We start from the raw sequence: 25,159 nt of genomic DNA on the forward strand, positions 1-25,159 counted from the left end.
GTGTATTAAAATCCACAAATGGAAAATAAAATATTGCCTTAGAAAATATGAAAAGTACATTTTCTATAAACATGGTGTACCTCACTTTCCTTCATTTATTAATTTATTCAACAAACAGATATTAAATGATTACTTTGTGTAAAACAGTTTCCTAGACGATAGACAAACAAATGAGATGGCGCTTCCCTTCCAAGATCCGCAAAGGATAATATGCAAGTAAGTATGAGAGGTCCATACATAAAAGGGAATAAATCATAATATATTATGGTAAGGATAATGTTGGAAATATGCACAGGAAATCTGCCTGGAGAGAGAGCGGGGGGAAAGATTATGGAAAGGTGACACTTGAGCACATTCTTAAAAGAAATGCACGTGGGATCCAGATAAGGGGATGAAGGGAACAGATAAAACATCCCACAGAAGGAAAAAATACATAAACTTGGTAAACATGAAACTACATTTCTAGATCACTAACTTTCTTTTGCATTGTGGTGTTAATCAGGAGGTTTTGTTTGGTTTTGGTTTTTTGATACTATGATAAGAATTTACAATCAAACAATCTTAAGTATGAAGAAACTTCTCGGTTTCAAGTTGTTTTCTTTATTTTCACAAAGATTTTAATGAGAACAGAAATCATATGATGATGTATATATACATATATGTGTATATGCATATATGTATATAAAATGAACTTTGAGATGCAGATGCAAAAGTGTGTACTCTGTTCCTATATGCTTCACCAAAGTTAGTATTTGTCTATAGATAATTCATTATATTTGTTATGTCCTGTTGTGCCTATAAACTATATGCCTCATAGTAAATGTTCAATATGTGCTGTTAAAATGATGTGAACTCAACAGAACTGACTCAAACTGAATTGAATTGACTCAATTCATATGAGTCATTTGTTCTCATCCAAACCGTGAGAAAAACAATGGCATAAGTATGTAGAGAGCCAAGGGGAGAATTCCTTTTCTTCTCTGTTATTTCTTGAATTTGATTTACTGTTTTTAAAAAACAGAATGGTTTCATCAGATAATAAAAATCAAGACTACAAGTATTCAGTTTTTTTCATCTGCATAATACAAGAGGCAGGACAGTGTTCCCCAGAAAGTTCAGTTAGTAACATTTTATGCAGGAGCACTGATTGGCCCTACTTGGGTCATTTGCCAATATCTGGATGTGTCTTTGAGGCCAAACAGTGGAGCGATATGATTGGTTCAGTTTCTCTCTTATATAGCAAACCTCTCTGAGCATAAAGGAATTGATGATGTTGACTAGAATCATGTGGAGATGAGGAGACGCTTCCTCTAAAGAATAAAAAGGCCGATATCCCCAAAAAGAGGAGATAAGTGTATCAAATAAATGTGCCACAGCTTCTAATAAGTGTGGAAAGTTTCCATGACATCATGGAAAATTATTGAAGGGTTTTGTTCAGAGGAGTAATGTGTGTGTGTATTGTGTGTGTGTGTGTGTGTGTGTGTGTGTGTATGTGTGTTTAATATATCAGTAGATGCTCTATGGAAGATTCATTTGATAAGTAAAACAGAAAAAGAAAGAAATATGAGGACCTGTCTCAGTAATCTTGGTGGGAGGTGAGGAGAGGTTCTACAGTGACAGTGGCCATAGATGGATATAGATCTAGGGAACATGTCTATAGGTTTAATTCCACTCCCTATAATTTGGGACTTTTATAATTACAGAAGCCAGTTGTCAAGAACATACAGCAATATGTTCAATACACTGGATCCTGAGACTGCCACCTGTCTCATTTGCACTCCTCATCCCACTAAATCAATAGGCAAAGAAAGGAGCCACCATAATGGCTGAGATGAGTGATCCAGAATAGCAATTAAAAATAATGTTGTAGGCTGGGCACGGTGGCTCACACCTGTAATCCCAGCACTTTGGGAGGCAGAGGCAGGCAGATCACCTGAGGTTGGGAGTTTGAGACCAACCTGACCAACATGGAGAAACCCCATCTCCGCTAAAAATACAAAAAGTAGCTGGGCATGGTGGCGCATGTCTGTAATCCCAGCTACTTGGGAGACTGAGGCAGGAGAATCACTTGAACCTGGGAGGTGAAAGTTGCCGTGAGCCGAGATCATGCTGTTGTACTCTAGCCTGGGCAACAAGAGCGAAACTCCATCTCATCTTATTTCAAAGTCCTTCAGTCAACAATGATATGGAGTAGACACATTTCTCCCTAAATCTTCCACTAAGTAGAGTTATAAACCTTAGACATTGCAAAGAAGGAGAAAAGAGGAGGAAGATGGGAGGAGGGAGAGGAAGAGATTCTGAGAGATGGAGAGAAGGAATATAGATGCTTTTTGACTTATTATAGGATTATGTCCTGATAAACCCATTGTAAATTGAAAATATTTTAAATCAGAAGTGCATTTAATACACCTAGGCTACTGAATAACATAGCTTAGTTCAGCCTACTTTAAATGTGCTCAAAATATTCGTATTACTTTATTGTTGGGCAAAATCATCTAACAAAAAGCCTATTTTATAATGAAGTATGGAATATCTTATGTAATTTATTGAATACTATACTGACAGTAAAAAACAATGGTTGTAAGGGTACCATTGTAAAGTTGAAGAATTGTAAGACAAACCATTGAAAGTCAGGAATTATCTCTATGCATAGATACACACAAACATACACACACATATATATACAAATATATGTGTTCACAGGTGTGTGTGTATTCCAGCGAATTTCATCTCAAGAAACACTAGCAAACAAAACTTACAAAAATATAAAGATGTAAAATAATTCAAAATTTAATATTGTTCTATAAAGTAGTAGAAAATGAGGCATTTAATAATATTTACCATTAAATTTCTTGTGAATTTTTTTGTCATTTGAATTCAAGTGTTTTCTACCAAAATTTATTTTGAAAATATATTTTAAAATGTCTGTGCAGGCATTTGTTCATAGTTTCTAATATATGGGCTGAAATAAAATTGAGTAACAATCATAAATTCTAATATACAATCTAGACTTAAGCACATTGTTCCCTGTGTGTGATGGTGGGAATCTTAAGTAAAAGAAAGTAAAATTCTTCAGAACAAACATCGTTTTAAATATGTTGGTTAAAAACACATGATGGAAGACATAGAAGTGAAAAGGGAGACAAAAATCAAATCAGTATATTCAGAAATTAGAATATATAATTTAAATTGTTCTACCATATATATTTCCATGTGTTAAGTAGAACAAATACTTTGGGTTTATTTGTCCAAATGTTATTTTGTTTACCATTGAATAATAATTATTTTACTTCAGGTAAATTTTCAGTAAACTCTTTTATAACTATTATCCCAAAGCAGTCTATATAAAAATATCTACAGTGCTTCTTTAACATTTAGATTCATAGACCCAAAATTCACATCTTTACAAGATTTTATTCATATTAATATTGGGCAAGTATAGCTTTGTATGTTTTGAAAGGTCCAACCATTTTAGTACCCAAGAGACACCTTCAAAAGGGATATGCTCTAGAAAATGCATAATTATTTAATGTAGAAGTCACTATATGATTATTTGAACTTTCAAATTGCTACATACCTAATGTAATTGTATTAACGCAATCATGATGACTGCACTTTAAAAAGCATACAGTAAGCCACAGCAGTTTAGTTGAATAGTCACATGTTAATGTCATAGTAGCCCTACACTGTCGGTAATAAATAGTATTATCAATTGTAACATGTGGAAACAGATTTACATGGATTAAGTCTTCTAGCTAACAAGGGGAAGATCAAGTATACCCATACACAAGGATCTCGATTTTGTTCCATTTCCCATGCTCCTAAGCAGTATGAACAAGGAAGATGGTAAAATTACCTTGGATTTCACACAAAGAGAAAAACAGACAGCTTTACTTTTATTTATTTATTTAACTTTTACATCCCATTGTAATGTGTTAGCATCAACCAAATTACAGTTTCAAATCTGAAACTTTGAAATATGGTCATTGGTGACTTGTGCCAGCATTTCAAATTTTAGTATCTTGAGAATCCCCAGGATAAGTAATGAGTTTAATTTTCCATGGAATAAACACTCTTCTTTGGTCAAACAACATAAAGACTAGAATTTGCAAATTTCTTGTAGGTTTGATCTAGCATGTATTTTCTTCTCATTATAGAAATGCAGAGAGGCAGTGACTGAAATTTTTGCTTTTATAAATCCTGCCAAATGGTATGCAGAAATTCTATGTGGCAATGGTGCAGTTTCAGTTGTGAACTCCCATGCTTTGAAATTTTAGACTAGAGTGTATCTTTTGGTGCCTAGGTTAGAAATCTGAAACCCTCATTATTTCCGCATTTGTTAAACTATGTCTTTTGTTCCACTTGCAGACCAAGAAGTTGCCTTTGATAAAAGTTGATCTATATTCACAGATCTGCTCTGATCTTGGCTTTCTAAATGGTTCATCCCAGGGCACCCTAGAATGTTTGAGAAGATGCTTTTAACTGGCTTTCTTTTTTCACCCTTTAAGCTTGTCTATTTTCATTTACATACCTGAACCTTTCAAATGTCCTATTTGCTCTATTTCTAGGACTGAAATATTTTTGAGACTTTTCTATCATAAAACGCTTGCATTACATATATTTTATAGGGTTTTCATGTACTTATGTCCTCGTTTCAAATAAAAAATCTTAATAATTCTCATGAACACATATATATAATATATATACTTACATATGAATATATGTGGTTGTGTGTGTGTTTGTATTTGTGTTGTGTTTCTGTATTTTGTAAAGCAAATTTGCTAATGTTACTAGTGCTGCAATGACTTTTCCAAACTTGTCTCTTTGCCATAGTAATTTATTCTGCATTACAAGGTGGTGATCTAGATTTGTCTGTAGTTTTAGGAGTGATGAAATGCTTCTTCAATGGTACATGTTTTCTATGATGTGATGAAATGCTTCTTCAATGGTACATGTTTTCTATCTGTTTTCTAAAGCAGAAATATTGAATATGTTCTACCTATGGTTACCTAAAATGTTTTGTCAAAATCAGAAATTAAAAGTGATGCTTCCCTATCTATTTTCTTTGAAAATGTGTTTATTAAACCCTAGAAGAAAACCTAGGCTAGTACCATTCAGGACATAGGCGATGGGCAAAGGGACTCATGTTCTAAACCAAATAGCAATGGCAACCAGAAGCCACAATTGTACAAATGGGAATCTCATTAACTAAAAGAGATTCTGCACAGCAAAGCGAAACCTACCATCGCAGAGGTGAACAGGCAGCTACAGAATGGGAGGAAACATTTTTGCAATCATAACTCATCTGACAAAAGGGCTAATATCCAGAATTACACAGAACTGCAACATTTACAAGAAAAAAACAAACAACCCATCAAAAAGTGGGCGGAAAGGATATGAACAGACATTTCTCCGAAAAGAAGACATTTCATACAGCCACGAAACAGCATGGAAAAAATGCCATCATCCTGCGCATCAGAAGACATGCAAATCAAACCCAGCAATGATGTACCATCATCACCCACCAGTTTAGAATGGCAATCATTAAAAAGTCAGGAAACAGGTGCTGGAAAGGATGTGGTCGGAGAAGTAGGGAACACTTTTACACTGTGTGGTGGGATTGTAAACTAGTTCAACCCAGTTATGGGAAAAACATATGGCGGATTCCTCAAGGATCTAGAACTAGGGATGTGCCATATCCCCAGCCATCCACTACTGGTATAATACCCAAAGGATTATAAATCATGCTGCTGATAAAGGACACATGCATCAAGCCCTATGTTTATTGTGCACTATGTCCAATAGCAAAGACTTGGAATCAACCCAAATATCGTCCATCTATGTGGGGACAGACTGGATTAAGAAAAGTGGCCACTATACACCACTGGGATACATGCCGCCATAAAAGAGGATGAGTTATGCTGTCCTTGTTACGGGACATTGGGATGCAGCTGGAAACCCATATTCTTTTAGCAAACTATCACAGACAGAAAACCAAACACTGCATGTTCTCATCATAGGTGGGAACTGACAGATGGAACTACTTGGACTGGAAGGGAACATCACAGCATTGGCCTCATCATGGGGGGGAGGATTGCTATTGGAGTGCGGATACTGATATAAATGTGAATGGAATTGATGGGTGCTGACGAGGTTGATGGTGCGCAGCACCAACATGGCACTAAGTATAACTATGGGAACAACCCTTATGCACATGTGCCCTAGAACTTAAAGTATAAAAAAAAAAAAAAAAAATGTGTTTATTGAAGGATGTAGCCTGTTTCCTAGCAGCTAATGTGTCTGAAAACATTGTTTATTTTAGAATTCCATACATGAACAATTTTAGGGACTAAAAATAATCTTATTCAAAGTATCAGGTTATTTTTCTATTTGCAAGCTATTCGCTGCATGTCAACTTTTAATTTATTAGAATTTATGACATTAAATTGATTATGCCAAATGTTGTACCCCTGCCCCACCCCCACAGTATTTACATCAGTCTTTTGAATCCTTACATCTACTAGGCATTCCACCAAAACATCTCACTAGAGGATAGAGAGTGGATTTTCTTCTCCAGAATTGTATCTCCAGCTTGCATTCCACTTTTCCAATTCTCATTAGAATATTTACCGTGCATTTTAGATTTCTACCAGTACCTTGAACCCAATGTATGTCCAGTGTAATTCTCTCTCTTTTTATCTCTGAGTAGGTGTGGCCTTGGGAATCTTGCCAAAAGTATGGGAATGGTATGCATATTTCTCAATGCAAGAGTAAAGTTTATTTCCCTTGGTGCTTTTCTGAGTTTTTATAAACCAATATTCTGTCTATTTGGCACATTCTGAATTTCCTTCACTGGTTTTACTAACAGGAACATATGTGAGTAGCGTACTCAGATCTGTAGGTAGAAATGGGGTAAATGATGGCTATGAAACTATGCGGCTCAGACATTACTTTCTGAGGAATGTAATTGTCCAATGGGCCCTGTTGCTGCCTGTATGAATTCACCATTGCATTAGCACTAAGGCCATGTTTTCTGTAGCTTGTTCTTGATCCGTGACTAAACACAGTTGAGGGACTAAGACAGATCCATTCCAGTGAAAAGTATGGCTCCTCCAAGGCACAGATGTGTTCTGAGAGCACACAACCACCCAACTGAAGCATTTCTGGAATTGTGCTACAATGTGAGACTCCTCTCCTACAATCCTCATTCCATCACTTTTTTTTTTTTTTTTTTTTTTTTAACATTGAACTCATGTTTATATCATAGGCTAAAAGTTCTCTTTACTTTCTTCTGTTGCTTCTCCATCTCACTTGCATCTTTAATCTTATCTTGTTATCTGCTTCTTGGGAATCCAAACTAATAGGAGTGATAACTAGAGTGGTCCAAGAAAACAGGTGGTAAGATGCAGATTTTGAATTGGTTCACTCTTCACAATACTGATGAAAAGTACCCCATCCTGAGTGGTAACTGGGATATAGTTACCCCCGACAAAAGATGGTCACCACTTGCTAAATATTTCCCTGATTAAGACCTGGAAAACTATGTTGGTGGAGAGAAATGCCTGAAGTTGTAGCTAATTCAGGCATATTGTAAAACATGCATGGAACTATGCTTGTGAAGAAAGTAGAGTTGCTGGTTCCTGCTAATCTGTATTGATGCCTTGTAGAGAAATGACAAACTAAGGGCAATGAACAAATAGATAAAAGCTAAGTATGACAGCCAAATGCCTGTTTGGTAGCTTACAAAAAGGGCCCCTATCTCTACAGTAAAGGCTGAGCAGCACACATAGATCTATTAGAGTAGAGCAGAGCTCCAGAGACCTTTGGAAACTGTAGATGAAAGCTTCTGGAAATATGTCCCTGAGAATGTGGCTCTGCAGACTCCTGAACCAACCATCAATACTTTTAAAGGTTACCCACTTTTTTCCTCATATGAACTAGAACTTTTCCAGTTTTGGAAGATGCTGCAGAAGCCTCTCCTTCACAAGGAGACATGTAACCACTCAGTAACTTCCAATAGCATCTTTGCTAACTCTCATGCTAATAACAGATTAAATTCCAGCATAACTTGACTAGGAACATGCAAGCGTTCAATACAAAAAAAGAGATGATATACTAGAGAAAACACAAAAATTAGCTGGTGTGGACTGCAGGGGCCAAGGAAGCAACCAACCCTGGGATTGGATTTTGAAGGTGTTTGCTTGATCAACAGAGTTGAAATTTAAGACTATGTAAGTAAGAATTAATTTACTTAGAAACATTCTCTGGGAGTGGGGTATAACACTGTGACAGGAAACTCTAGAAATTGGTCAAATTCATTGCTAGAGAGGCTTTTAAAAGTATCAAAAAATGATGACCAATGCTGAACTTTTGACATGGCTCTATTGCTCTAAAAGACCAGCTGGCCACTGTTGACTATGGAGGGCCTGTTTTATTTTCAAGAAGGGCCAGCTGTTTATCCCCACAGGTATAGATACTCATTCTGAGTGTGACTTTGTCTTCTGTGTTTTCAGGGTATCAGAGAAACTTTTTGGGGGTCTACATAATGCCTGATCTATAGTTATAAAACTCTATGCAACATAACACCTGATCAGAACTCTAACTTTATAGTGAAGAAAGTGCAAGAGTGGGCCTACGACTATGGAATCCACTAGTTACCACATATGGTACATCAGCCAGAGGTATCTGGCTTCACAGAATGGTTAAATGGCCTTCTAAAGGCATGGATAGGACATCATCTTGAAGGCAAAACTTAAACAGTAGGATACTATTTTTTGGCATGCAGTGTATGCATTGAATCAGAGTGTATGTTTTATATGACTTCATGGTCCCAATATTGCCAGGACATTTAGATGACCAGCAGGTGTGATGAGGAGACACTATCATGGTAGGAGTAATCAATCATCAGCAGAAGGGATTAGGTTTACATTCACAAGATTTTGTCAAGGACAAATTCATGTGGAAACCCAGTGGAATAACCTTGAGCACTTCTTAGTACTCCTTAGACCCACTGTAGTAGTGAACAAATACGTTTAGGATCTCTGGCCTGAGAAAAGTATAATTAACAAAATATCAGAATCTCAGAAATGAATGTTTGAGTCATACTACCAAGAAATTTTGAAGTGGTAGTAGGAAACAAGTTTCTATTAATACTTTCATATTTCTTAAAGTCAGAGCTTTCTGAGCAAAGATTACTAGAAATCTGGGTAAAGGCTATTTGAATGACAAACATGCCTTGGAAATTGGAGATTGTGAATTGCTTCAGAGCCATTTTCTTGCATTCTATTTTAACAGAATGTGTAAACTAGGAGACTCTTTTCTTATCTCTCCCAGAGCCATTTGATTGCAATTCAGAGTAGAATTCTGAAAAGAGAAGATGTGTATACCTTGAAGTTCAACTCTCTCTTTTTTGTCTCTCTTTTTTCCCTGCTCTTCTTCTCCTCCTACCTCCTCCCCTCTCTCCCTCCAAAGAGGAAGAATAAGAAATATGTGAGCCACCCTATATAAGCTCCAAGTCTCATAATTTCAGAGGCTCTCTACTGTGGTGCAATCCCTGCACATTTAGGTGACATCTGGCCAACATTTTCAGGTAAGGGATTTTTAGAGTTGGTACTGAAGAAGGGCAGGGATGAGTACTGATTGTAGCCTTGAGACCATTTGCAGAGAGAGGGACTGTAGTCATCTCATTGACCTCCTACTTTTAAGACTCCCCTCTGGAAAAGAGGCCCATAGGAACCACAGAGATGTTTCCTCCAAACATCATGGGGAAATGAATGTGATGGATGTGTGTAGCATAAGGGATGGACTGTGGTAGTTTTGAAAACATGACTCCTGGATCTCATTGACCAATGGCTCCAGTTACTGCTACACTTTGTACAGGCTACCCCCAGCCCAGGGCTGAGCTTGTTTGTGGGCGGTAAGGTTGATCATTTCTGTGAAATCTGGGATTGCTTCAATAGGTGACTCAGGCTCAAGGATGCCCTATTGGCCTTACCGAGCCTTTCTTGGAAACATGATGTAGTCTGAAACTCTTCCTATTCAATCTCTCTTCCTTTCCCTTATCCTTCAATGGGTATCAAGTCTGTATCATGTTCTGAAGGTCCTTCTTACCTTTCATGCTCCTTGCCCTAATAAGTCTCTCACAAGTCTAATCCTGTCTTGCTATTGGCTTCGCCAAAATAATTCAGAGTGTAAATTCATGGAGTCACCTAACAGAACCCAATGTGGTCTTCTCTTATGCATATAATAAGCACTCAGTAAACCTTTCTTTAATATTTTTTTGAGTGAATCTTTTTTTGGAATGCACATGAAGGCAAAAACCAACAGTCAACATTTATTGCTGTTTAGTTTGTCTGCTATAACAAAATAACATAAACTGGGAGAAAACAGAAATGTATTTCTCACATTTACATTTCTGGGATCTGGAAAATCAAGGTGCTGCCAGATTCAGTATCTAGTTAGGGCTCACTTTCTAATTCACAAATGGCAACTTCTTGCTGAGTCTTCACATGGTAGAAGAGAGAAATGAATTCCCTTGGGCCTATTTAATAAGGGTATTAATATTCTTCTTGAGGGGTCTGCCCTCCTGACCTAATCATCTCTCCAGAGGTCCCATCTTCTAAGTCCATCACCTTCAGCTAGGGGACAAAAACAGTCAGACCCCATGTTACTGCATAGTCACCTTTAGTACTGAGTGAATGTAGCTAGCTAACAGTCTGTACAGACATGAGGAAAAAAACAAATAACTCGATTTTAAGAGTGAGTTGAAAATAGTAGTTGCCTTTGTAGGTAGGTGTTGAGAGTTGTACCTAGTGAGGCAATGACAGCCATTTGTCACCCAGTAGCACAATACAGAAACATATTTCTGTCAAAAACATTTATGCAAAAGTATAGTATTGCCAATCAAACATGATTTTTAAAGAAAGTTGGAGGCATGCTCCATCTGATTTGGTCGAGAAAGTAAAGGGGAAAGATGGAAAGCAGGCCAAAAAAAGCTAGTCAAGCATAGCATTATTACTAAGTAGTTGGCAATGACTGTTTAACATTACAGAACTCTGGAACAAATTATCATGTGGGAGCTTGTCATCTACTCCAGGATTTGTTCATAGAAACACACACACATATCACATATTTCATGCTGCTGTTTACACTGAGGAAGCTGTTGATTAGTACCTCCAAAATGTTCCCAATGTTGAATGCTCATTTTTGTCACTTGGAGAGTTTCAAAAAATACTAATTCCTGGGTCACACCCATGAAGATTCTGATGATTTTGACTTTATTTTTCTTGTTGGTGTCTAGGCATCCGTATTTTAAATGCTTCTTTGATATTTCTAGTATGCAGCTGGTATTAAGAACAATTGGTAAAGTTAAAACAGAAAGAGAGAGAGGAAGCAGAGAAAGAGAGAAGAGTGAGAAAGGAGGAGGAGGAGGATGAAGAAAAGAAGAACAACAGCAACAAAAAGAACTAATTATTGCTTCCTTTTTCTACATTGAAAGAAAGTTATATGTCCACTCCAATTATTTGCTGGGGTGACAGTAACAATTAATATCACACTAGGAAAGGTTCTGAGGTATCTCCCTGTCATGTTATTTCTTGATTAACTAAATCAGGTTACACTTTCTACTCAATCTGAAGATCCATGCCATACTCTTTAATTGATTGCATCCAAGATCCTAGTGTTTAGCCCACTGTAACTTTGCCAGGGTCTTCCAGTCTAGATCCATGGAGTTACATATATTACAAATTGTGGTTTTCATTTATTTCCTTTTAAGTCATGATTCCAGGTGACTGGTAATTTTATTTATACTTTTTAAAAAGGTCTTCTTTTAAATAAAAGAAGATATTGTACTGTGTCAAAAAAAATTTATGGAATTAAACCTGGCCAAAGAGTAAGTGAATGCTCATGGATTAGAGTTCAGGGCCCTTTGCTCCCCATTCTGCTGCTAGGTCACTAAGAAATGCTGCTAGTATATTTTTGATGCCAGCTACAGACTTTAGACTTTGGATTAATCCTTAGCCTTAGTGCCTTAAGACTTAGTGAGCTGCAACATGCCAATTCCCTTATGTCCTGTTTCCTTTAGTGATGGGTTAGTTTTCTCTTCATAATTTCAGCAAGTATCATCAGTGTCAAATGAATCGATAAAAGCATCAACATTAGGACAGTTCATGTCCCAGTGGTCAGCTAGTGCCCACATGCTGAGAATCAAGTGATGTAACACTCCATGAGTGTCTCCAAGACATAAGGAGTAGGCTGCATTAACACATTTCTCGGACAGAGCAAAACAATAATTTCTAATCTGCTACATTCCATTGTTGAATTGCTCAGTCATTTCACAGAGAGTTCTGGTAACAATTAATACAGTCATAAAAGGAGAAAATAACAGGGGAAAACATGCACACAAATTGAAAGCATATATCTACATGCTGTTGTCCCACAAACTTAGTTCAACCACACATCTGGCTGGAAACTTGCAACTAGAATTCATAAGTGATGTTATCATATAAAGTGTGGTGGAGAAATCACAAAGGAGCACATTTGTACTTTCTGGAATTAATATCTATGTGTAGATAATTAAGAGAACAATAAAAATACACAAAATGAATGTACACAGGGGAAGGTAGGAACTGAGTATCATCCAATCCTCTCATATCTTACAAACCTTGGGGAAATAAAGCGGTATAGGATGTTGGCGGACAATATTGCTGCTGGAACCAGGAATTTGAAGTATTGCAGCTTAGAAATAATGGTTTCAGTTAATAAGGATGTGTGGGTGGAATTAAATTTACCACTCCCACTATTGTAGTCAGAATTATGTGCCTAATTCTTATACACTGTCTTGGAAATATTTCTTCTAGCCTCATTTACGAGAATGCTTTTAAACCATGGTAGCATCAAACAATATCAAGATACACGTCCTTCCTGTGCCTTGTGTTCACATTCTTTCAACATTATAAAGGTTTAGATATGCATGTTGTCATCAGGAATACCCTAGTGTATTCCAAGAGAACAAACCTTAGTCAAATAACTCCATTTTACTTTCTGACCTGGTGAAATCCTTTTGAAGACTGCAGAGGTTACTGGAAGGTGATGACACTACAGTAAGCAGTGCCTTCACAATCTAGCGCTTCCTGGTTTTAAGAATGTGTGTTGATAGCAAATTTTCAATTATATATATATGGCGTGATATGATCTAATTGTTTTAAATGTTTTGTTTATAAACCTCACAGTATAACATAGAACGCTTTGAGAAAAAGCAAATCTCATATTTCAAGCACAATTAAGTGCACATGTGGCTTTCAGTGCACAATTCAGTGCACTTTGCTTTCTTTATAAAACACTGAATTTCAAAACAATATGTTTACATTATCGTGTGTGTGTGTGTGTGTCTGTGTGTGTGATAGGGAAAAGGGAGTTCTGATTTAAGGAGTTTTTGGTATTTCTTTAAAAATCAATTCCAGTGAAATTAGCACATAAGATAATTTTAAAAGATGATTTTACAAGAAAATTACAAAACCACAACATAATAAAATTTTGGACATAATTTGCAAATACTCCCAAACATGAGCTTTCTTTGGGGAGAGATAGACAAAATCAATTTAGCTCATTGAATACTGTAGGCACAAAAGTTTCTTTCACAAATTGCTTTAAAACAATGTAGTCTCCCATTCACTCTCTGTGTAGTTGTTAATTTACAAATAAGAATCCAATGGCTGGGTGCAGTGACTCACGCCTGTAATCCCAGCACTTTGGGAGGCCCTGAGGTCAGGAGTTTGACAACAGCCTGGCCAACATGGTGAAAACCCGTCTAAAAATACAAAAATTTGCTGGGCATGCTGGCGGGCATCTGTAATTCCAGCTACTTGGGAGGCTGAGGCAGGAGAATAGCTTGAACCAGGGAGGCAGAGGTTGCAGTGAGTCAAGATCATGCCATTGTACTCCAGCCTGGGTGACAGAGTGAGACTTGGTTTCAAAATAAAATAAAATAGAATAAAACTAATTTCAGTAGTGAAAAAATATTAAAGCCTTAATGTACATATTTTAGATGGCCTTCACTAAAGTGCTCTAGGGAAAAACCTAAAAAGAAAAAAATGAAATTAAAATCAAACATATTACCCTTATAACAAATAATTCTTCTTCCATTTCCTTTGCCCTGTTCCCTCTGATGATTCATAATCAATTATTTTGTGTATCCTCATGAGAAGTACACCTTTTCACACATAAAAACATTTACTTGATTTAAAATGTAAATTCTGTTGTATTGGAACACACTATAGGCTTCTGTAGGGAAATATTGGCAGGGGATTTTTGTTTATCATCAAAGAAATCTCAAGATATTAGTAATGGAAGAGCCACAAAAACATTTGCTGTTAGTCCAGGAAAGGGGTAGTTAGTTGCCATAGGATAAAGGACCACACATCGAAAGAAGCTACAACATTGTGGAACCTGCAGGATCTGTGTTAAAAGTATTATTCCCTACATTTTTTGGGGGGGATTTGAAGAAAGTCTTTTTTGCTGTGATTGTTCATGTTTCTATTAATTCTCAGGTTTAGTAATTCTAGATAGATGAGAGTACTGTTTCTCCCAATAGGAAAACTGACAAAAGTAAAGTGTTTTTGATCTACATTAATTTACCCTCATCTGCTCCTTCCCCAATTTCTGTCATGCATTTTGTCAGCCTGCTTCTTAACAAACTTTCTCTGAAACATAAATTCATTTAAACTTCCAGGATTAAAGGTCACTTCTCTTATGGGCTTTTGGGATTTTAAAAAGTGCACTTCGTCTATTTGGCTTAAACCTCATTGTGAATTTCAGAAATAAAGGGAATGTCCTAATGAGGGTGTGTGTGCACATGTGTTATTTTGCGCACAGTACAGAATTACCTTGGGGTATAACACATAGTATGGAGACTGCACACTCTTCTACTTTGGAGAACAATCCCATCACTGAGAGTTCCTCAAATCAAAATTCCACCATTCCACATCTGCAGCATTCAGAACACTGTCACAAAAAATAACTTTTAACTATTCATAAATGGTTTTCAGGATATTTATTTATTTATTTATTTATTTATTTATTTATTTATTTTGAGATGGGGTCTTGTTCTGTCACCCAGGCTGGAGTGCAGTGGCGCGATCTCGGCTCACTGCAACCTCCGCCTACCGGGTTCAAGCAATTCTCCTGCCTCAGCCTCCTGAGTAGCTGGGATTACAGGTGCGTGCCACCACGCCCAGCTAATTTTTGTATTTTTAGTAGAGATGGGGTTTCACCATGTTGGTCAGGCTGGTCTCGAACCCCTGACCTCGTGATCCACCTGCCTCGGCCTCCCAAAGTGCTGGGATTACAAATGTGTGCCACCGCGCCCAGTACCAGGATTTCTCTTTAACAGTTAGGATCTCACATCGTTCATGGACTTATTCTTTATCAAGACACCTTGCACATTGTAAACACTCAATTTGTATTTATTTATTTATTAAATATGTGATACGTTGGCAAGTTATGCTTTGTTTGTCTAATATTATCCTAAAATGAGTTCCTGAGGCTCACTTTCATGATTCTGTAAGCGAGACAAAATTCAGTGATACATTGACTATGATAGTGATATACACAAAGAAAAAAAAGATAAATACAAATATTTCTTGCTTCTAGTAATTGTTCAAATATTGGGATCTGATGTCATAATAAAAGTAAAAGTTAAAAACCATTCTATACCTGAAAAGAGCCCTCTACCCAACACACACAATACTTTATAAAAATGGAAGCAGATCTTTTCAGAATTTAAAGGATATCTCATACCTTCAGGGATATTTAATCTAAAAAGGAATCTCAAGAGATTAACAGTGACACATGTTAAATTCTCATCTAAACCATATTTTGAGATGTGTGCAGTAATTGCTCCTCATGATACACGATAAGGTGCTCCTTCTCTCCATTGCTTTCTATGATGTGTCAAGCCCTTACTTTTTAAATCACTTGGTGGATACAGAAGTATGTAGGATATTAATATGATATAATTCCCTTTTGTGACAAATTCTCCAGTCTAGCACAAGAAAGAATGCCTAAGCAAATACTTTTATTACACTATAGTGATTTATTCCATGGAAGTAGTACAAAGTGCCTAGAAAGCATTGAAAATAGGAGATTCACAGAGTAGGTAAAATGTTAGTTCGTTATTGTGGAATCAGTGAGAATTGTTACAGGCAGACGTAGTGATTGGAGAAGCCAGTCAATCAAGTAGAAATCATATTTCAAAGCCACACAGACTTCATGTGTTTGGAGCATGAAGGTAAGAGGAGACCGAAAAAAAAAAAAAAATGATAAAAGATAAGCATGATAATATAGACTGGGTCTAGACTGAACAAATCATTTGTATTTTAAAAAGTAGTTTCTACTTCACCTTATGCACAATTGAAAGTTATGAAACATATTGAACATGATTTTGGTCATCCGGGTGTGCAGAAATTTTGAAGAGAGATATAGATGGGAGAAGAGAAATAGAACAATCAGTTCTGATTGAGTTGGAAACTTTATTCCTATTGTAATGCAATATATAAGACCAAACTTTGGACAAAACAAAGCAGTATAGTATCAAATTTGCATTGATCAAATGTGAAAGCAAGATCAGCATACCCTCTGGAAGGCTGGCGGATGCTGTGTCTGTCTTGCACATGGTAAAAAGTGTATAGCCAAAATGTTAAGTCTCATTCCTCATGCCTTTTTAAAATGATACAGAAAGGGTCGAGACTCGCATTTTCAGCTCCATATCTCTAATGAGATATCAGTCGGTTGTGGCAAATTGGAATGACAGAGTATTACTTGTTTGTGTACTTCCAATGAGTATACAGGTTGTAGTAAAAGTTTGTACACAATCTAGTGCCAAAATCCAGAAAAATAATTCCAAACCCAATGCAATGATACTGTCTACAAGTCTATGTATTATCCTGACATAAATATTCTTCCCAGTTTCTTGGGGAGCAGGTCTCATGAAAAATGGTAATACATAATGTGTAATACATTTTCACCTAAAAGAGACAGACAACATATCTGGCCACTTATTTTAAGGAATGTTTCATAAACTAGACAACTTAAGAGAAATGAATGCAAATCTAGTGGACTGCTTGAATTATTTTATTTTAGCGTGAAAATTAGTTTAGTATTCAGTATGGCTGGTCACTACACTGCACCTGAACTGAGCATGTGAACTTCTAAATCAACTAATATCAGGCTGGAAAGGCAACAGCATATCATTTATTCATTCATTTTATACTTACTCATAATTTGCCATTTTAAAAAACTTTACTAAACACTGTAGATATAAAGTTAATAAAACTGATAACTCTGTCCTTGAAGAATTTGCAGACAAGTAGAGATAAAGATAGACATACAAACAGATAATTTGTAACAAAATGTGGCAAGTTCCATAGAAAGATGGAAGCAACTGGATGTGATCCTCCAGGAAGGATTCACAGTGGTTATATTATAATTTTTTTTATTGAAGTATGAATGACAGCCATGTTTAAAGAAGAAAGTCATACTTGAAAAGATATTGTAGCTCAAAAGTGTATCCCTGAAAATAGTTTAAAAATATTCAGCTCTAATGTAGTATTACTTTTCAAACAACAAAAACCAATAAGTAGGAACAGATACACTTGAATTGCAGTAAGCAGCTTGGAGTATCCATCTTTTCAAAATGTGCTGGATAGTCTACTACATTTTGCCAGAAATAGTAACAAAGAAAAATCTTCTCTTCCATTCAGTGCTAAATTGTGTTTTCTTAATTCCTTTGCTTTTCTTCCATCACAATTTCATTCTTAATGGCAACATCATTAGAAACTTAGAAACATTATTTAGCATAAAAGTATACAGATAGATATTATTAAAAGCCTGCCAACCTTATATTTCAATATTTTGGCTTAGTGGAAAATAATTTTAAACTTAGAATTTTATTCATCTCCTGAATTTGATTCATAGTTTTGTTTCTTAATAAGCATGTGAACTTAACCTATTTAATGCATGCTCAGATACTTAGTATTCTAATCTATAGAAAATGGAGAATACTTCTTTCTTATCTAATATGAAAAGTGGAAAAGACAAATGTTCCCTGGGTATTTCTCTACACTGGAAAATGTAAAATACCACAAATGTGAATGTGATATTATGATCATAATGATTACCTATGATATCAATACATGTCTGTTGAATTAGGGTTAGAATGAATGTCCTGTTAATAGCAAACACACTCTGCTCAACTTTGCCTTTTGAAGGAGAATAAGGGAACCTTAATAAATGTGTATGTGTGTGTGTGTATGTATTTCTAGTCTGAGTCCTACTCATTAGTATTGATGTGACAATCGTCTTATCTTTCTGCATCTCACTGTTTCTCATGTATAAAATTGTAGGTGAAGATAACTAACATGTAAACATAGATCGCTGTTTACAATAGGATTTTGCATATGATCGTTGGTAAAATTATAACAAGTATACCAAGTAAACAAGGGTAAGCTCTACATGTTGCTTAACACAAAAGCTGAGACTTAAGAAAGTATATACTTTGAAGCCATGGGTCTAAAAGCTAAGGGAGCCAAATTATGACTCCTCTCTTCGTTGTTTCATGCTATGTTCCTTCTACAATAATAAGCAGTTACCATCTCTATTTCTAATTGCACTACATTTCTTTTAGGATTGTGGAGGTAATCAAATTAAATAATATATTTAGCTTCAAAGTATATGAATGCTCATGAATAAGGTGCTGTTATTATTATCATGTTCTAGGAAATAAGAGTGAAAGACATGTAACAAATTTCTGTTATCGTATTGCTTCATATTATAAAAAATAAACACTCTCTTTGGATTTTTACACTTTGACTATTATTTATGAGTGTGGAAGAGTTTAATTTAATTCTGGATACATAAGATAAGGCACCAATGCCTTGCTACTTTGATTGTTTTAAGAAAGACAAAGCCCATTCAAGTCATACTTGCTCCTAATTCTCACACATAGGGTCTGTTTACTTTGGTTTTATTTTAAGCTATGGCATCCTCAAAGAATTAGCTGTGGGCAAGAAAGGACTCTTTACTCCCTTGGAATAATCAACTGAATTACCCTGGAACAGGAAAACAGGAGTGAGAAAAGGATTTGAGTACTTTCAAGCACAGAGTTAGATTTGAGGACTCTTGTCTGCTTATGCTAAAGGATTTTTAAACAAAAAGGTATCCATTTACCTTAAGAAGTACAAAGTTTATTTAAGTGCCCCTGATTTCTTTAGAATATGATCTGAATCTTGGCAATGAACAGAAACACGGGATTTTGCAACATGTGTCCACATGTGGTTCAAGTGCTCCACATGTGCTCTTTCAATGGGTCCTGTAACCTTGCTGTGGATCACATGTGTTTCACATATGCTTTATATGGTTCACATCTGCTTTAAACATATTTTTCCTGACAGTAGACACCCTTGTTACATTACCATTTGCTATAATAATTAAATTTGAGGAACCTAACTTGAGAGGATTTGTGAGGGAGGGTGTTTGTTAGTTTTGATTTATATTTGGTGCTGTGTTGAGTGATACCCATTATAACTGCTTATCGTATCTCTTTGTAGGCACACTGTTGCTGCGTTTAACCTCACTGAAGCCAGACTAATCCATAGATGTACTTAAATGCCTATGACTCATATGAAGGTTATCGTTTTAGAAGAGACCTTGAAAACATACTCTGGATTTAGAGCAAAAAAATAAACTGACATTTCCAAGAGGAAAGAACCCTTTTAATTTTATATTGCAGATGCAGAGCTAAAAGCATATAAGCATGTACAGTAAATAGCATAATATTAATCACATAATGAAAATTACATCTAAATGAGAAACATATTGTAAACTACAGTCACAAAAAAATCATACAAAATTAATGTGGACACCTGCCGGCTTTCCTTATATCAAGAGAAAACAAAACTCATTGTAATTTAATGAATTATTTTCTGTTATAGTGCACTAATTATCTCTTCCTTTCACCCTCAGGAAGCATCTTTTTAAATTTCCAGTTGTATCTCAATATATGCCACCTATTATACAGGGAAGAAATACTTTTTTAGTAATTACAGCATATTTGTTTTCATCTGTCTTTAGAGAACATTCTAATATTAGAGACTTGCCCCTGAATAAAATAATACTGTGCTTAATGAAGTCTGAGAAGCAGTGACTCCATTCTGTATCTTTTCTTGATGTGTGGATGTAATGCTCATTAGCGTTAATAATACTTGGAAGTAAATGAAGCATATCAGATTGTGGCTACCTTATCCACACACTGAGCAGGAATGTGGTGCCCTTCAGCCGACAGGTTACCTAATGCTCAGTTGGCCAAATGTTAAAAGAAATTTGGTGCTGTAGGCGATTAAATCCACCGTCCGCCCCTGAGGACCATGCAACCGTAAATAAGCATTTTAAAAGAATCTCAGTCTTTAATGAAGAACAGGGGAATTTTCAACCAGTAATCAGAAACAGCTTTGGAAATATAGGGATAGTGGTATGCATATTTTGATTTGGTGTTTGGAACATGAATTGTTTTAGAGACATTCCAAAGAATGGATCTCATTGTGTAGTAAATGTTTAGTGGATTTGGAAAATTTAAAGAATTTAGAGTCATCATTCTGGAGTAAAAAAAAGGAACTCTGGTTAGAAAGACTTATATTAATTTAAAAATGACATAATGAGAGAAAGAGCAGGTATAGCAATAAAAGAAAATATATGAAATACAACATGTAGTTATTCTAGTTCTCACAGGCATTGCATATGACCTTGTGCATATTTAGAAAAAAACTTTTAAATAAAAAAATGCTTTTATCTTACAGTCTGTAATAACAAGCACATTAATGCAGCATACAATATCATCTCAGCTAATGAATCATCAGAATACTCAGGAGTAACTAAAATTCCATTTTCATGTTGTTAAATATACTTACTTAGAACAGGCCAGAAAGACACTAAAAGTAAGAATAAGTCCAAGGGAAAAAGTAAAAACTGGTAATAGGAGGAACATTTACCTTCGTACTGATGAAATGAACATGATTTTATGCTCACTTTCATCTGCAGGTATCACTATTTTGATTAAATTGGATGGTCAAAATTAGTCAATTATTTTGTTTTTTATTCTTCTGCTCAGGTTCAGTTATCATCCTATACATTTTGCTGTGTATGAGACTGAAGTACAATGAACTGTGGATACAGAGATTTAATGTAAGGAGAATAATGTCTAAATGTGTACTGATGACAAAAAAAAAAAAAAAAAAAAGTGTAATCAAGAGTTGGCAAGGCTGTCCCTGCAGCTTACCCCAGGCAGCCATCCATCTTGCTTACAGAGATGACCACTTACAGTTCTACCAATACCTTACTGGGTGGGCTTGAAAGGAAATTCTTATTACTTATTGTCATATTTACTTGCATGAATGTAATGAGAGAGATGACCAGCAATATGGGGTCAAGGCATAAAAACAATGGGCATATCCATGAAAATGAGGAGTCCACCCCTGAGTAACCACACTTTGACATTCTACTCCACTGCCTCCTTAATACTGTCACATAAATACTAATAGTCATCTCAGATTTAGGTAAATTCACAGCCTGATTCTCCCTACTTCTCCAAACCCTACTCATCCCACGATTTTTCCACTTCATTAAAGATCAACTGCATTCTCCCAGCTATTTGCAGCAAAAAAACCCAAAAAACAAAAAAAAAAAAACAACGATTCTTTAACCTCTTTCTTTTTCTCACATCCACATCCAATTAGTGCACAAATCCTGTTGCTCTATTCTCAGGTACTGTTTATGTAGACCCAAATTTGTTCTCTATCTTCAGGATCACTACTCTTGTTCAAGATATTACTATTTCTTGCTTAGATATTTGTAATACACAGATTGCATTGACAGTTGTCCTGCTATAATCTGTGTGAATACAATAGTCAAAGGATTGTTTTGTTTTGTTTCTTTTTAAAACCATGTTTGATCATGCTGCTTCTCTTCTCAGACCCTTCAATAGTTTCACACTTCACTCAGAGTAAAAGCCACATTTCTTATGAAGGTCTGCATGATCTCATCCCTTAGTGCCTCATAATCACGTTTCTTCCCTCACTTTGCTCCAGACACTCTGGCTTCTGGGATGCACTAAACACCAAGCACGATCATACTACTAATCCTACTAGTAGGATCGTACATGATCCTACTAATCCTACTAATGGGTATTTGCACTTGCTGCTACTTCTCCCTTAAAAAACTCATGGCTGAAATATCCTTCTGGATTACTGGCTCTGTTCTTGTGGGTCTCTGTTCACATGTCACCTTGTAGAATAAGTAACACCCCATAGCTCTGCATCATTTTTCTCCACAGGATGAGCCTTTGTCTGATACAACATTCATGCATCCACAGCATCTAGAATAGTACCAGGAAAATAGGATTTACTCAATAAACATTTATTGAATGAATTAGTCCCTTCATTGCAAATGAAAAAAGTAAAGGCCTGGAAGTATTATCAAGTATTGACCTAGTCACAAAAGACTATAGCCTAAAGGAAGGTTGTAAGTAGGAAAGAATCCATAGAGAAAACACCGAAAGAAGAGCTTTAGTCATGAGCTCCCAGGACTATACAGAGCCTGTTGAGGGACACAAAATGGAAAAATAGACCTCCAACATTAGTCACATACTCACTCCTTTTTAAAAATGAGGACACCAAGGTTCAAATAGATTAAATCATTTGTCTAAGTCACTTGATTCAAAAATGCTGGAGCTGGAATTCAAGCTAAGCCAGGTTGGCTCAGGGTTTTCCCTTCTCCATAACTTTTAATACTTTTGGTCAAGAGAACCCCCATGTGTCTCACTCCTGACTTGATGAAATTGCTGGACTTTCAAACCTAAATAATTAGTTCTGAAATTTTTGTGACTCTGCCACACTGGCATTACATCTTTAAATGCAACATATACCAAGTAATGAATAGTCATCAATTTAAAAAATATATTAATATCAATGAAGATGACTATACACTTATTCTACAAGACCAAATGTCTTACTGAATCCATCTATTCTAGAGTAAGAGCAATTATTGCATGTACAATTTTAACCACCTTCCAGTTAGAACTGCTGCATTTAGATGACTTTCATGATTTACATCTTTTACACTTTACAAACCCAATAGACTATCCAATATAATTAACACACTTAATGTGTTTACAGAAAAGGTATAGATTTTATATTCATATAGTATTCAATATGCTATTGCATCAGTTTGCTCTTACACATGCATGTAGATGTGGACACATACCACATAAATGAACTAACTGACACACACACTTGCCTTTCTCCTTGAAAATATTTTGTCTCACACACATTGTTAAATCATTTGCTGTCAGAACCTGGCCTTTTTTCTTAAAGATACCATCATTGTTTATGAGAAAAATCCCTGAATTTAACTTAAAATCTCTTTAATTTTAGTCTATACTTCTTGACTCTTAAGGATAGAAGAAACCCAAAAGATTATAGTACAGTACATTGATTTTCCATATGACTAAACTAAGACAGAAAATTTCAATGGCTATGCGAAAGGTATATTGTTATTAAATAACAACGACAACAAAATCCTCATGGTTAGTGCATTGCTTCCTAGTCTATTGCTTCATGAATGTGCACAGAGAGTGCAGAGACTAGTATCTATCTTAAATAATGAAGCTGCAGGCTTCTTGCAGATGGATAAAGGTGCTGAATAATTCCCTGGGGACCTTTGTGTCATTGTTATTGTGTCACATTGTTTCTGACCTTTTTTATTCACTAAATATTTTTTGTCTCTCTCTTTATATATATATAAAGTGAAACACTGGCATTTTAAAACATGAATGCATCAAATGACAGTATGTTAGTATGACTCCCTGGGGACCTTCCTGTCATTGTTACTGTGTCACTTTGTTTCTGACCTTTTTTTATTCCCTTAATTTTTTTGTCTCTCTCTTTATCTATATAAAGGTAAACACTGGTATTTTAAAACATGAATGCATCAAATGATAGTATGTTATGAATTTAAATGTAAATATATGTATCTATAGATAGATATATAGATAGACAGATAGACCTCATTATCGCTACCATACTGACAGACATTGCAATGGTAAAATAGCATTGATGTGTTTGGTGGGAGGTGAGGTTTAACTGAAGATGATGAGCAGTGTTTCCCTTTTCACATCAATGGTAGATAATTCAGACTTTTCCCCTTATTATTATTATTGTCATTTTGCTTTTTGACAGCAATCTATTTCCCATTACTTCTGGGTTGGTTCTTATATCAGTCTTTATGTTTTACATTCGTAAGTTCTGCTTTTACATTTTTTCCATAGATAACATTTCTCCTTATTTCCTTTGTGGACTAATAAAGTTTAAAACAAAAGCTGTACAAAATCGTAAGCAGGCCTTATTTATATGCCATCTGCCGCGTTGTATTAGTGAGTGTTCTGGGCTCTAAAGAGGTTTTAAGAAACATACGCCCTTAATGCTAAGATTGTTATTGTGTTAACCATAAACTCAAACTCCATACCTGTATGAAACATCTTTTTATTTATTTTTTGGTTCAAAAACTTTATTGCAGCCAAGACATCTATCTTTTATGATCACGCATTTTGACTACATAGTTGGGTTAGGTCTTATTACTTACTTTGGTCTAATAAACAGAGAGTTGAAAATTGAGCAGCTGAATAAAGCCCTAAAACTCTGAATTTCATGTGGCCTGACTCAGCCATCTGGTTACTTACAAAGAGATCTTAACCTATGTCACAAATGCGTTGTTGTGGAGATTAAATAACAAATAGCTGCAAGTGATTTTGAAGGGCAACTCTGGATGACTTCTGGGTGTCAGTTTACCCTGGCTGCCCTATGAAAGGCCTGAGCATAAGAATAATGTGCATGTACTATGGCGTTAGACTTGACTTGTGGCAGGTCACCAACATACCTTCTTTTGTTATAGTAGGAGGACAGAGTTGGAAACGAAATATTCACTTAAAGACTGAATGCTATTAAGTACGAATAACAGATGATCTTATACTTTTTAACTTTTTTTTAAGTTTTTTTTTTCACAATGAAAAGAAGTTAGAGAAGCCAAAAGTTTTTTTTTTTTTTTTTTTTTTTTTTTT

The sequence above is a fragment of the Rhinopithecus bieti genome, unplaced genomic scaffold (genome assembly GCF_001698545.2).
Source record: "Rhinopithecus bieti isolate Rb0 unplaced genomic scaffold, ASM169854v2 scaffold_2735, whole genome shotgun sequence".
NCBI classification, from domain to species: domain Eukaryota; kingdom Metazoa; phylum Chordata; class Mammalia; order Primates; family Cercopithecidae; genus Rhinopithecus; species Rhinopithecus bieti.